The sequence below is a fragment of the Scyliorhinus canicula genome, chromosome 2 (assembly GCF_902713615.1).
Source record: "Scyliorhinus canicula chromosome 2, sScyCan1.1, whole genome shotgun sequence".
NCBI lineage: Eukaryota > Metazoa > Chordata > Chondrichthyes > Carcharhiniformes > Scyliorhinidae > Scyliorhinus > Scyliorhinus canicula.
Window position 1 is genome coordinate 192,682,044 of NC_052147.1, and position 13,820 is coordinate 192,695,863.

The 13,820-nt window shown below is 45.8% G+C and overlaps 1 pseudogene; it reads left to right on the forward strand.

Moving 5' to 3' along the window:
- Window positions 1-9,627: 9,627 nt before the first annotated feature.
- Window positions 9,628-9,958, forward strand: LOC119962299 (annotated as a pseudogene).
- Window positions 9,959-13,820: the final 3,862 nt, after the last annotated feature.

The window sequence follows — 13,820 nt, forward strand, 5'->3', positions numbered from 1 at the left end:
ATAATGAAGATACTGCTATATGTATAAAATAATTTCTACTTTGGTAAACATTTTATCACATAGTCTGTGGTTGGATTTAAACAGTGACATTTGTAGAATGTTCTATTAAGAGCCTGCAAGTTAATTCAATGTAATACTCATTAAAATATGCCCCCTGCATAACCACCCTTAGCAGCAATGATCACCGAATGACAGAATGATTTAATGTTCTATTAGTTGATCAAGACACTCAAGGTTGCATTCTGAACCTCTTTTTTTTGGCTTCACTACTGGTTTTGTTCAATTTATAAGACAGATTCTACTTGTATTCTTTTAATATTTCTAAACATATGCATACATAAATAAGCCTGTAGCTTAAGTTCGCCCATCGAGCTGTACTTGAAAATCTGTGCTCACTCACAGGTGTTGCACCTTGCATTATACCTCCTAAACAAAATGACAAAGTTATTTGAGTCTATTTTTTAAGCAGGCATATATCTAATTGATCAACTGTGGGCAAATCAAAAATAAGGAATGAATAACAGTCTTAAAATTAACCAATCAACTCCCTCTGGGAGCTGAATTGGATGGCCCCCAAAATTAGGTGTGAGGATAGCGATGCATGATTAACCCTCACCCATCAAAAATGGTGGAGGAAGCATAAAACTTTGTGCTGTCTGCTAATTATAATGATCGCAGCATGTAGCCCAGAGCTAAATGTGCTGCCGAGTGGCTGCACACCTCAGCAGGAGGCCCAAGTTCATGTGAAGCTACCACCACATAAAGCTAGCGGCACTACTTAAAACCAGACTTCACCTCTTAAAGATGAATGCAGCTTCACATGTCATATTCTTACAACTGCACGTCTAGCCTCACATACTGATACCATACCCCTTCACCCATCACCATCGATCGCAATCAATCACAACTCATATCTCACATACATAACCTTGTCTCATGTTCACACATTTAGCACAGCTGCAAGCTGCACACAGTGCCAACTATTCAACTGTGGTTGGCACATCACCTAAACACATTACATGACTCTAATTGACACACTTCCCTCTCTCTTGCAGAACAAAATGGCCCATAATAGCCTGTAGAACAAAGAACAATACAGCGCAGGAACAGGCCCTTTGGCCCTCCAAGCCTGTACCGGTCATGATATCAACCTTTGCCAAAACCCTCATCACTTCCTTGTGTCGTATCCCTCTATACCCATTCTATCAATGTGTTTGTCAAGATGCCTTTTGAATGCCATTAACGTATCTGCTTCCACAACCTCCCCAGGCAATGCGTTCCTGGCACTCACCACCCTCTGCCTAAAAAACCTGTCTCACACAACTCTTCTAAACTTTGCCCACCGACCTTAAACCTATGCCCCCTGGTGACTGATCCGTCCACCATGGGAAAGAGTGCCTTCCCATCCACTCTATCCATGTCCCTCATAACCTTGTAGACCTCTATCAGGTCACCCCTCAACCTCCGTCTTTCTAATGAAAACAGTCAGAGTCTATTCAGCCTCTTTAACAGCGGCTAACTGGCCAGAGCCAGGTATGGCTCATCACCATGGAGAAGATGTTGCTGGCTTAATTGGAACAACTGAGGAAGTGACGTGGAATAGTTCTTAAAACAGTGTGGATGTTAACGTGTTCCTGCTTAATCCACCTGTTCAAGCTTAATTTCACCCTCATCCTGCAATTTGTTCTTATTTACAATCTGCAAATGGTGTAGCCATGTTCACTTTCCCTTCTCCCATCCTAACTCTGCCTTTGTGCCTTTATATTTGCAGCACCAAGGAACAGTTGCCTGGACAGGCAATGATGTACGGGGCTGAAGGCTTGGATGATGAAGTGACTGAAGAAGAAGAACCACCATCACTTGATCTGACATTTGCAACCATCAGCTCAGGTACTGGCATTGTGTGAAATTAAAGGGTGGCATAGAGGTAGGATCTGCATGTGGGGAGTCACTGGGCATAAATAGCCTGCAATTCGGCTGGAGGAAAGGATAGTGAGGGTGTCAGCCCCTAGATGGTGAAGTCACACATGGGTTTTGCTGGAGAACACTGATTGGACTTTCATGAGCAGTGTGCAAAAGAAAATTGTGGGCAGGCCTGCCAGATAGCTAGCAGTCGTTGTCGAGGAATGTGGATTCAACTTTGCACAGGCCTTTGTGCAGAGATTCGAGTCCAATACTTCCAAGGTGGAAGTGGTGACTTACACTGTGGTAACATTTGCAGATTCTACCATGATGCAGTATTGGACGGTCGATGCGTCAGCTTCCATTGCAGCCGAAGAAGAAGCAATCAATTGTCTCTGCATGACATTGGAATCACAGAGTAAAGTTATGCAAGATCAGCCTAGTTCCAACATGACTGTGAATGCCAGGGCTCAAAGTGACATTCAGTGTGTCGCAGCAGTGATGCACGATCAATTGAACGAAGACTAGAGTTGGATACAACTGAGGCTTTATTGCTCTGAGATGTGTGGCCTCCCACAGCAGCTGGCGAAATGGCTGCTGCATGGAGGACACACATTATTTATACTCCGCCTACTAGGCGGAGCCAGCAGGCAGGGACTACCGGTGAACCTGTAGTACAGGTCCTACCATACATCACCTAATAAAGGTGCAACAGTGGTTTACCACAAGCAGTTTACTGGGATTGCTGAGGTGCTACCCTGGAGATATGATAGCAATGCCTCGGAGAATAATCAGCTCTCCTCTCTCAAGATAACATTCATTCTCTGAGCATGCAAGTATACCAGCGGCCTTGTTATTGCCTGTCAACCAGCTAGCCCAGCCTGCTGCAACACATGCTGAGATGGTGCAGTCCAAAGCTCAGCCTTCCATGCTCAAAACTGTTGGAGGTTGTCTTCCAAGGCCATCTGAATGCTCCTCTAGTTACAGTCAGCAGCCTTTCCAGCAGCCATGCTGCAGCCACTAGTATAACGCTGTGTAAGAACACTAAGCCAGGCAAAGGTGCAGCAAGACAGACTCTAAAAGAATTCACAAGTGTGATCAATTAAGTACACTATTATTGGATGTATATTAGATAAAATTGAAATTGAATGATTGTTTTATGATTTTAGTTGGCAAGCGTTCATTGTGATGGTCTATAATATGGATGGTAAAGTGTGGGATTGTTGAACAATGGGGATTGGTTTAGCTCACTGGGCTAAATCTCTGGCTTTTAAAGCAGACCAAGCAGGCCAGCAGCACGGTTCGATTCCCGTACCAGCCTCCCCGAACAGGCGCCGGAATGTGGCGACTAGGGGCTTTTCACAGTAACTTCATTGAAGCCTACCCGTGACAATAAGCAATTTTCATTTTTTCAATTGGGGTTTGATTCACAGGCACTGGAGTTAAATGCTGCTCTCACAGGCAACCTGTCTGGTATGTGAATATGCTGGCTACCACCCTTCATTCCTCATCCTCTTCTTCTGTCTACTCCTCTTCCAGTTCTTCCTCCTCTGACCAAGGTGATTGCCAAATGTGTGGTGGCAAGAGCTGTATCCTCAACATAGCCAAGTTGTGGAGGATGCAACAGACCACTACAAATAGTGGAGAGCTTCTCCAAAGCAAGTGAAAAGCATAGCTGTTGCTTCAGCACATTCCCTGACATACAGAAACCCTGTCACCTCTCTGATGCAATGCTGGATGACAAGTAGGAGATATTAGTTATGTTGCCTGTGCCAGCCTGGAAGGCTCTGGTCATGAGGAATTTGAGGACCAAAGTGCCCTTCATGGCTTTGAGCAGCACCAGCCTCAACTTGCTCAGAGGCTGAAGGTCTGGTTAAAGAAGTGACACAGCTCTATGACTGTCTCTATGGTGAAACACAGATACTGAACACACTTCTCCTGGCTTACCTAGGAGTGCACCTAGAAGATCTTTGGTGGGTAAGGCCTTCTGCACTTCCCTACTCCTCATTCTGTGAGTATCTTGTCTTCCTGGTTGATGCCTGGTCATGATCAATGACTTCAAAACAGGGTCAACAGAAAATAATCAGTGACTAACCTGCAAGTTGCTAATGTTCCCTTTAAATAGTGCTGATGGTGTTCTCTATTGTGCTCCTGAATGCACGATCAGCTGTGCATGTTTACGGGAGCGCAATATCTAGAACTAAATGGCAGAACTGGCTGCAAATCAACTTTAGACACTGACCGATGCTAAAATCTATTAACACTGTATACTTGCTGTACACATTCTTCACATCCACACGAATGCCCTTATCAAAATGGCATTTAGCATGGGTTATGCTGAAAGTGGGTGGGGACGGCATTGACGTAGTTTTCCACTTAGCTGACAGTACATGACTGGTTTAAAATATTATTCACTTATTCATGTAAAAACGTATGCTCTATAGCCTGCAGCTTCAAGAAAGGTGGAAAATCCATCATTGAAATCTATTTAAATAAAAACTCTAAGCTAACATAATTAGTTTAGATTAGTTATTTTGTCTTGCTAATGGGTATTTACATTTTCACCAATGCCAAAAAGACACTTTGATCCTGTCATTGGAGACTGCAGGCAGAATCAAATCGATCAGTCAGCCCTAAATCTGTAGGGTTATTATTGGAGAATAATAATCTTTATTATTGTCACAAGTAGGCTTACATTAAAACTGCAGTGAAGTTACTGTGAAAATTCCCTCGTCACCACACTCCGGCGCCTGTTCGGGTCCACAGAGGGCAAATTCAGAATGTCACCTAACAGCAAGTCTTTTGGGACTTGTGGGAGGAAACTGGAGCACCCAGAGGAAACCCACGCAGATACAGGGAGAACGTGCAGACTCCGCACAGACAGTGACCCAAGCCAAGTTAACAGCGGGACAAAACTTCACTAGGGGGCTCTACACTGACCATTACAGAACTAACTACAAATCCACTGTGGGAAGTAGGGTAGAGAAAATAAAGCTTTAGTTTATCTTATAAATGAGTAAAATAAGAAAGTTTTGAGAAGACAAGGAAAGAATAAGAAAAGAAATAAAGTAGTTGCCCATAGATATTAAGACAAATCCTCCCAGGGAGTTTAAAGAAAACAAAGAACAATATTCCGTAATGTAAATAATTGGGTACATAAGGTTAGAGAAGAACAAAGAAACAACATTACTTATAAAGCATATAATATCATTAGCTTGAGTCAGCCATATGACATACCACCTCAGGAACTTAGCCAAATTAAAAAATAAACAAACTGCTATGTTTAGGCTAAATTGTCCATAATACATTATAAATAAAAAAGGCATCATATAAATACACGTTATTTCATGTCCTTAGGACATCCCAAAGGGCTTTATAAACCAAATAAATTAGTTTAGGTGTGTATTTAATGCTGTTATGTTGGTAAACACAACAACCAATTTGTGAACATCCCAGTCACACAAATAATAAGATCAATAACCACTTTTAAATTACTGTTTTTTTCTAGTGTTTGGTGGAGGAAAGATATTGGTCAGGCTCTTTATGTATATCGATAATACCTAGCTCTACCCCAGCACGCTCAGGCGACTCCTTCACTGTCTAAATTGTCAAACTGCTTATTTGACATTCATACCGGATAAGCATAAATTTCCTCCAACTAAATATTGGGAAGGTCAAAATCTTTGCATTTGGTCCCAGCCACAAGATAGTTTCAAATGAATAGTTTTAATGTGACTAGCATTTTGTAGCTTGAATTAATAGGTCATGAAGCATTTTGTGCTAAATTGACAAAAGCCATTTAAAAAAACTAAATGCACATCATTGGAAATCAGCCAAATTAGTTAAGTAGACAGCCTTAATTGTGAGATAATTAAAGAATCCATAATTCATTGGTATGTTAGGAAGGCTGGAAATATAATTTAGAACACAAAAGTTCATAACTTTTATAATTATTAACACATTATTAATACTAGATTATTAATAGAGATTCTTAAAATGCCATGAGAATTATAAGATGTGCTCTTCCCAGATGGACACGAAAACATGAACTTGTCAGTTACTTGTGTAACCTTTGTTTTAAGTGAGTAATTACTTTGAGTGATTACTGCCTCGATGCTCTGGACATTGGCATGCCACTTCAGCAAATGCCTTTTTCATAGTCGCTTCTTTGCATCATCCACTGCAAAGTTGAAAATGGGCAGGCTTGGGACTACATAATTAATCAAAGGATTGCAGAGTCAGGTTCTCTTCTAACTTTTTTCATAATTCTTTGCTGGGTTTCTAAAATTTGTCCAATCTTCACAGTATTGAATGCTTTTACTTTCAATTTCATACAGTCCTTAACTTTCTTAGTAACCATGGAAGATGCATACTTCTACGCATAGCCATGGACTGGACAGCTTGTTTTTTGTAATAAATTTAGAGTACCCAGTTTTTTTTTCCCAATGAAGGAGCAATTTACTATGGCCAATCCACCTATCCTGCACATTTGGGTTGTGGGGATGAGATCCAGGCAGACATGGGGAGAACATGCAAACTTAACACAGACAGTGACCAAAGGCGGGAATCGAGCTCTCGGGTCCTCTGCGCCGTGAAACAGCAGTGCTAACCACTGCACCACTGTGTTGTCCCGACTGAACAGCTTATTAGCAGGACTCATGAACAGCTCTAAGCATAAATAAATTATAACAGGCTAATATGAATACTAGAATCCCTGAAAGTTAATTGAAGACAGTGAAGTCATAAAACTAGTCATGGTAAAGTAATCTTTTATTGTCACAAGTAGGCTTACATTAACACTGCCAGTGAAGTTACTATGAAAATCCCCTAGTCGCAACATTCCAGCGTCTGTTTGGGGACACAGAGGGAGAATTCAGAATGTCTAAATGACCTAACAGCATGCCTTTCGGGACTTGTGGGAGGAAACTGGAGCGCCCGGAGGAAATCGACGCAGACACGGGAGAATGTGCAGACTTCGCACAGAAAGTGACTCAAGCCGGGAATCGAACTAGGGACCCTGGAGCTATGAAGCAACAGTGCTACCGTGCTGGGCAATAGCTTCGGATGATGTATATCCAATCTTTAGTAAAAAGGGAGAACACACATTTCTAATAATCCAATTGAAGGCTTTGGTCAAGAATACAAAAACAAGGCGCTTCTGCTATTCTCTGTAATTTTTTTGAAATTATCTCAGGGTAAAGATCAAGTGTCATCTTGGGTGAGTTTGGCGGGATATTTCCCATCGGCTTTCTGGTTGGGACCCAGACTGGCATTCACTTTAAGTCATTTTTTGGGCCTTGGGGAGTTTCTGACCGGTCTAGCCCATTCTTGGAATTTGTTTTCAGCAGTGGAGAGCTGAACTCGCCAGTCAGACTGGTTCCTCAGAGATCGGGCTGCCACTTTGAAAAGGTGCCCCAATCTCTAAGTGAGCTTCAGGTTCCCCACCACTCCCCCACCCGAAGCCAATGTCCCCCCCCTGCACACATGGGCATTACCACCCCTCTTCCCCAAATGTGGACTCCTTGCTATGGGGTTGCTGAGGACCCTCCATCAATCCAAACTTTAAGAGACCCCTTCATACTTGCCCTTCACCCCCATCCTTCATACCTCTCTTTTATGAGCATGGCCCCCCTCAGGCCCTTATGCATGGGTGTGGAATCCTGGCACCTGAGCATCCTGGCACTGCCGCCTTATCCACCTGGCAATGCCACCCAGGCACCATGGCAGTACCAGTTTGCCGTGCCAAGGTGCAAGGCTGACAGTGCCAAGGTGCTTGGGAGCCAGAGGAAGAGCCAGAGTGCCACCCTGCCCAGTTGAGGCCTTACTGGGGAGGCCGTTAGTTCCTGGGAGCCCAGAGAATCCGTCACAAGGATACTTATGAAATATGCTGATCTAGATCTCACCAAGTCCGGGTGAGATCCAGACCACGATGTTTCATGAGGTTCGGTCATATCTCGTGAGAGGTCTCGAGCATCGAGGGAGGTCTCTCGCAAGGTTCAATGGTCTTGTCACAACACCCAGTTGAGAGTGACGATATCGATAAATCACACCCCATGTCTGTGGTTGAACCACCAGCTCTGAATCCACACAGAAAATATTAATAGGATAAATAATAAGAGAATCTATACATCTGTCAGGTCAAGGGGCCAACAGGTTGTTTAAAGTCCTATAAAAATGACAAATGTATCAAATGTACACTTAAAATATCAACAAATTGCTAAAAGGCTAGAATTATGACAGACTCGGCTTTGGTTTGAAAGCTGCACTTAGTACAATAATAATAATCTTTATTGTCACAAGTAGGCTTATATTAACACTGCAATGAAGTTACTGTGAAAAGCCCCTAGTCGCCACATTCCAGCGCCTGTTCGGGTACACAGAGGGAGAATTCAGAATGTCCAAATGACCTAACAACACGTCTTTCGGAACTTGTGGGAGGAAACCGGAAACCCATGCAGACACGGGGAAAACGTGCAGACTCCGCACAGACAGTGACCCAAGCTGAGAATCAAACCTGGGACCCTGGAGCTGTGAGGCAACAGTGCTACCCACTGTGCTACCGTGCTGCCCATACAACACTGGGTGGGATTTAGCAGATCTGTTAGCCGCGGTCGCAAATTCTGTCATGGCTACAAAATCTCTTGAGAGGCCAAAAAGTGGAATTTGTGCCGGTAAGATTTTGGAAAGCAATCTCCCAGACCCTCTACGATGATGTGCTCAGGTTCATACCAGGAAAAGCAAGAATCTGATATTGCATCAATTTGAATGCATTATAATATATATAATATACGTGGATAACGTTGCATCTTCAGCTCTCACTAAAGTATGAAATGAAATGGTTGAAGCATGAGAAGAGATTAATCAGTTTGGGTTTATACCCGCTGGAATTTAAAAGGATGAGAGGGGATCTGATCAAGGTACATAAAATATTAAAAGGGAATAGATGAAATAAATATAGACCAAATTGCCCCTGTGGGGCAATCTAAAATGAGAGGTTATGGATATAGGTTGAGATTTAGAATGAGCTGAGGAGGAACTACTTCTTCCAGAGGGTGTTGAATTTGTTGAACTCGCTGCCCCATAGTGCGGTGGAATCTGATTTATTAAATGGTTTCAAGAAGGAGATAGATATATTTCTGATTTTTTAAAAAACAGTTTAAAGGGATATGGGAACAGGTGGAGAGGTGGATTTGAGACCAGGAAGAGATCAGCCATGACCTGATTGAATGGCGGGGCAGGCCCGAAGCACTGAATTGCCTACTTCTGCTGATAATTCCTTTGTAAGAAGGCTACCTATTAGCTTTTTCTATTCCTGGAGCGGAAAGCAACTGACCCTCTAACATTCCTGAGACTCGTGCTCGTGCTAATTAGCCATCAAGCGTTAATCCTTATCAATGTCAGCTGCCCACAGGTCGATTTTGGTGTGACAGGAGGTCTGGGCTCGGGGGGAATGTTTCTGGTACCAGCTCCACAATAGCCCTGCCCCGGCCCCTGGTCCAACCACTGACCCGACCTCGCCACTGCCGCACCTCCACCAGCATTAAATGGCCTTGGTTTGATTTCAATCTTGGGGGAACAAATTGACGACAGAAAGGACCTTGAACCGCGGATAAGGCAGAACTGGACTTCAGGGAGGACAAGCTGTGATCTCAGCACAAAAAGCCAATGGATTAACATCCCAAGATTGAGGTGTGGCGAGGGGCCAGTTTCTGTTTGCTTGGCACCATGGTGGCTCTGTCACTGAAGATCTGTGTCCGCCAGTGCAATTCGCATGCCTGTCGAATAATGCCTGTCGCATAATCCGAGAGCGAGCGCCCAAGACTCAGATGGGACAAGCTTCCGATTATGGATTGTTCCTGTCGGATGATGATCCAAGAAAGGGGATTGACTGGAGTCTGGCCATATTCTGGATTATTACATGCTTCGCAGTGGGAAAATTCTAGAGTATAAGAAAAAACAGAGGCCGCAGAAAGTATGGATGCTGGACGGAGCCGTGCAGACTATCATGATCGATGACTCCAAAACCGTTGGTGAACTACTTGTTCCTATCAGTTGATAAGCATCACAAATTGTGAAGAATATTCTTTCATCTAAGATACAATTGAAGAGGAAAAAGATGGAACAGCGACACTGAAGAAATACAAAACTCTCCTGCGAGACGAGAAAAAGATGAAACTCAAGGAACCCTTTCATACTGCACGGAAGGGTTTCCTGCTGCACCACACCCTTCATTTCCTTGCCCTCACCCGCAGCCTGGACATGCCTTGGCTTGCCTTGTTGCCGTTTGGTGGCGGAGGTCCCCACTGGAGGTCCCTCAACAGAGGAGTCCTCCCCCTCAATCTTCGAGTCCTAGGGTGGAGAGGGAGCATGCGGTGTCCACTGCCACCATCACAGCTTTTCATGTACGGTGGCACCGCAGGGTCTGAGGTGTTTTATTGACCCTTTTTTTTTAAAACAAAATTTAGAGTACCCAATTCATTTTTTTCCAATTAAGTGGCAATTTAGCGTGGCCAATCCACCTAACCAGCACATCTTTGGGTTGTGGGGGCGAAATCCACGCAAACATGGTATCGAACCTTTTAATTTAGTTGAACCTTAAATAGTTCAAACTCAAGGAATGGGATGAATACCCAGAGTTCAAGGAGGGCTAGGGGTGTCCTCATCGCCTTCTGCTTCTTGAACTAGCACCAGCATGTCATGTTCAAATGCACAGGTGAATGAAATGAAATGAAAATCGCTTATTGTCACGAGTAGGCTTCAATGAAGTTACTGTGAAAAGCCCCTAGTCATCACATTCCGCCGTCTGTCCGGGGAGGCTGGTACGGGAATCGAACCGTGCTGCTGGCCTGCTTGGTCTGCTTTAAAAGCCAGCGATTTAGCGCAATGAGCTAAACCAGCCTCTGGTACACAGGATTGAGAAGCACTGGGCTTGCTTATGTGCCAGACCCCAATGCCTGCCAGTGAAGATCCATCAGCCCTCCAAGGCAGGTATTACTCTCCAGCAGATCTGTAAGCATATAAGCCTCCTGTCAAATCCCCAGTGAGGTAGAGAGTAAGGGAGGAGAGAACCAGATGGGAGGCCAAAGGCGACTCTGACTGGGCGAGATCACAGGTTGGAGCCAGTCATGCTATGGAGCTGTGGGCGCCTGAGCTGAGTGAGAGGTAGCCACTGGATAAGGTGTGAGACTGGCTGTTTCCATGTTCGGGAGGCCAAAGAGTCAAGGGGGGTACTGATTCCATGCAGCTGCAGCACCAACATTATTACCTAACCCTCTCTTTCTCACATTCCTTGCAGATCACCGAGAGATATCGATATGGAGTCAGTGGGTTTCGCTATTTTTTTGCTTTGCAGCACTGGAGGAGCACAGATTCCAGCAACAACGAGCAGCAGCACTCAGGGAAGACCCAGAGGCAGAAGATCAGGGGGGGTGCAGGGCAGGCTCAGGGGCGTAGGCTGCACCAGTTTACAGGGAACACAAAGGTGAAGAAGATCAAAAGTGTACAGGACTCAAGTGTCTTTCATGAAGCTGTCAGATAGCATGTGCCATAGAAGACCAGGTGACACAGGAGATTCTGCCTCACCAGACTGTGCAGTACCTGTATCACATCCCTTTAGACTTGGCGCCACGTGGAGATGGAGGGCACCCGCTCCCTGTGGTCGTGAAGGCCACAACAGCACTTAATGGGGTCGTTCCAGGACTCCACAGGAGTCCTGTGTGGCATCCGTCCGTCATTGCAACCATGAGGTAACGGATACACTCTATGCAAGGGTTTTGGACTTCATTAATTTTGACCTGGACCAAGCCCAGCAAGATGCGAGGGGTATGGGATTTGCAACAATTGCTAGTAGGCCAGAGGTACAAGGGGCAATTGACTGAATCCATATTGCTGTGTATCCTGTGGCATTAGGGTGTCCTTTTCATAAACAGGAAGGGTTCCACTCCTGTGCAGCTGGTGCATGACCTCATATGCATATTTTCCAGGGAGCGTGCATTACAGTTACATCCTCGGACAGCCACAGATCCTTGGATTTTTGAGGGTCTCCTCAGGCTGCAGGGGTGGCTTGTAGGGGACAATGGATATCCCCTGAGTTCTTGGCTGATGACATCAGTGCAGAGGCAAGATGCCACTGCAGAGGGCTGGTACAACAAGGTTCACAATGCCACCCAGTGTGTGGTAGAGCAGTGCAGCCTCCTGAAGATGCGCTTCCTCTGCCTCGACAGGTCCATTGGGGTCCTCCAGTACATGCCCCCGAGGGTCACCAGCATCATGGTGGATTGCTGTGCTATACAGAACCTGGTTCTGCAGTGGGGCGACAACCTTCATGAGGAGACCTGGAATAGCAGCACATGTCCTCGGATAAGGAGGACATTCAGGAGGGAATTGAGGATGAGGTCGTTGATGATCTGGAGGATGGAGGCCAGGCAGGGGCGTGGGCAGGAGGGCTAGGGATGCCCTCATTGCCTCCTGCTTCTTTAACGAGCACCCCCCCAAAAAAAAAGAACATGATAACCCCTCCACGACCAGGGGTTGAAAGTTGTATGTATCCAGCTCATCAGGGTGCTGGGGTGTCCTTGCTGCACAGTCATTTCAGGAGGGTGATGATGATGACTCAGTGAGGAATGGTCTGTGATAACCCTCAGCTATTGCTTATGGCCGACTCCTGTTGTTTGCCTGAAGCCAGCCGCTGACTCCCCAGCTCACTTGTGAGAGAGGTTCAGCACTACGTTCCTTTTAGACCTTGGCTCAAGAGGGGAATTAGCAGTGAGGGTCATGAGTTCACTGATTAATCTCCGAATCGTACGGTGGGCAAGGCCATCTGCCTGACACTAAGTGCCAGTGAAAAGAACTTTGTCCTGATGGGGAGTAGTGCTCTACCACTAGCAGGTGGATTCAAGAATGTGGAGTGTTAAGATGGTGAGTAATAACTGTAGCGCTAACAATTATACTCAAAGACAAGACTAGTACAATAGAGGCTTTATTGCTGTGCAATGCTATTCCTCCATCTGCAACTGTAGACTAGGGTCTGAGTGACTCACACGCATATTTATACACAAGCTCCCTGTGGGCGGAGCTAGCCGGCAGGGGCTTACCGGAGGAACCTGTATTACAGGTACAGGCATACATCCCCCTACTGCAAGTACACATCACTACAGTGGTTATATCACCACATTCACCCCCGGTAAAAAAAATGAGTCCGGCGGGGGTGATGTGTAACTATAATACAAAGGATGAGCTATTTACAAGAGGGTCCAAACAAAGAAAACCAAGAGTCCATCCGGTTAGCAGGTTACAGGTTGAGCCAAATCAGCGGTCGAACGTTCCGCTGTGATCGGCGTAGCTGTGGTGGCAACGTCGGCCCAGGCGGTGATGGCAACGATGTTGCAAGTGCTGGCGGTGTTGGTGCTAGCTGCTGGCGGGATGACTCCGAGAGTGAGCCGAAATCTTCCGTGTCCTCCAGTGTGGGCAGGGGGACGAGGGATGGACCTGGTGGGGACGAATAGGGGGGCGCCGGGGAAAAAGGGGCATGGGCATGGGATCGGCACCTGAGGGAGCCAGGTCCCGGAGCGAGACTGTGTCCTGGCGGCCGTCGGGGAACTCCACGTAGGCATACTGAGGGTTGGCGTGGAAAAGGCGTACTTTGTCCACCAGGGGTTCCGCCTTGTGGTGCCGGACATGCCTACGGAGAAGGACTGGGCCTGGAGTCGTGAGCCACGTCAGGAGCGACACCCCGGATGTAGACTTCCGAGAGAAGGCAAAAACACGTTCATGGGGTGTACTGTTAGTTGCAGTACACAGTAGCGACCAAATGGAATGGAGCGACTCAGGGAGGACCTGCTGCCAGCGAGCGGCTGGGAGGTTCCTGGACCGTAGGGCCAGCTGGACGGCCCTCCATACCGTCCCGTTCTCCCTCTCTA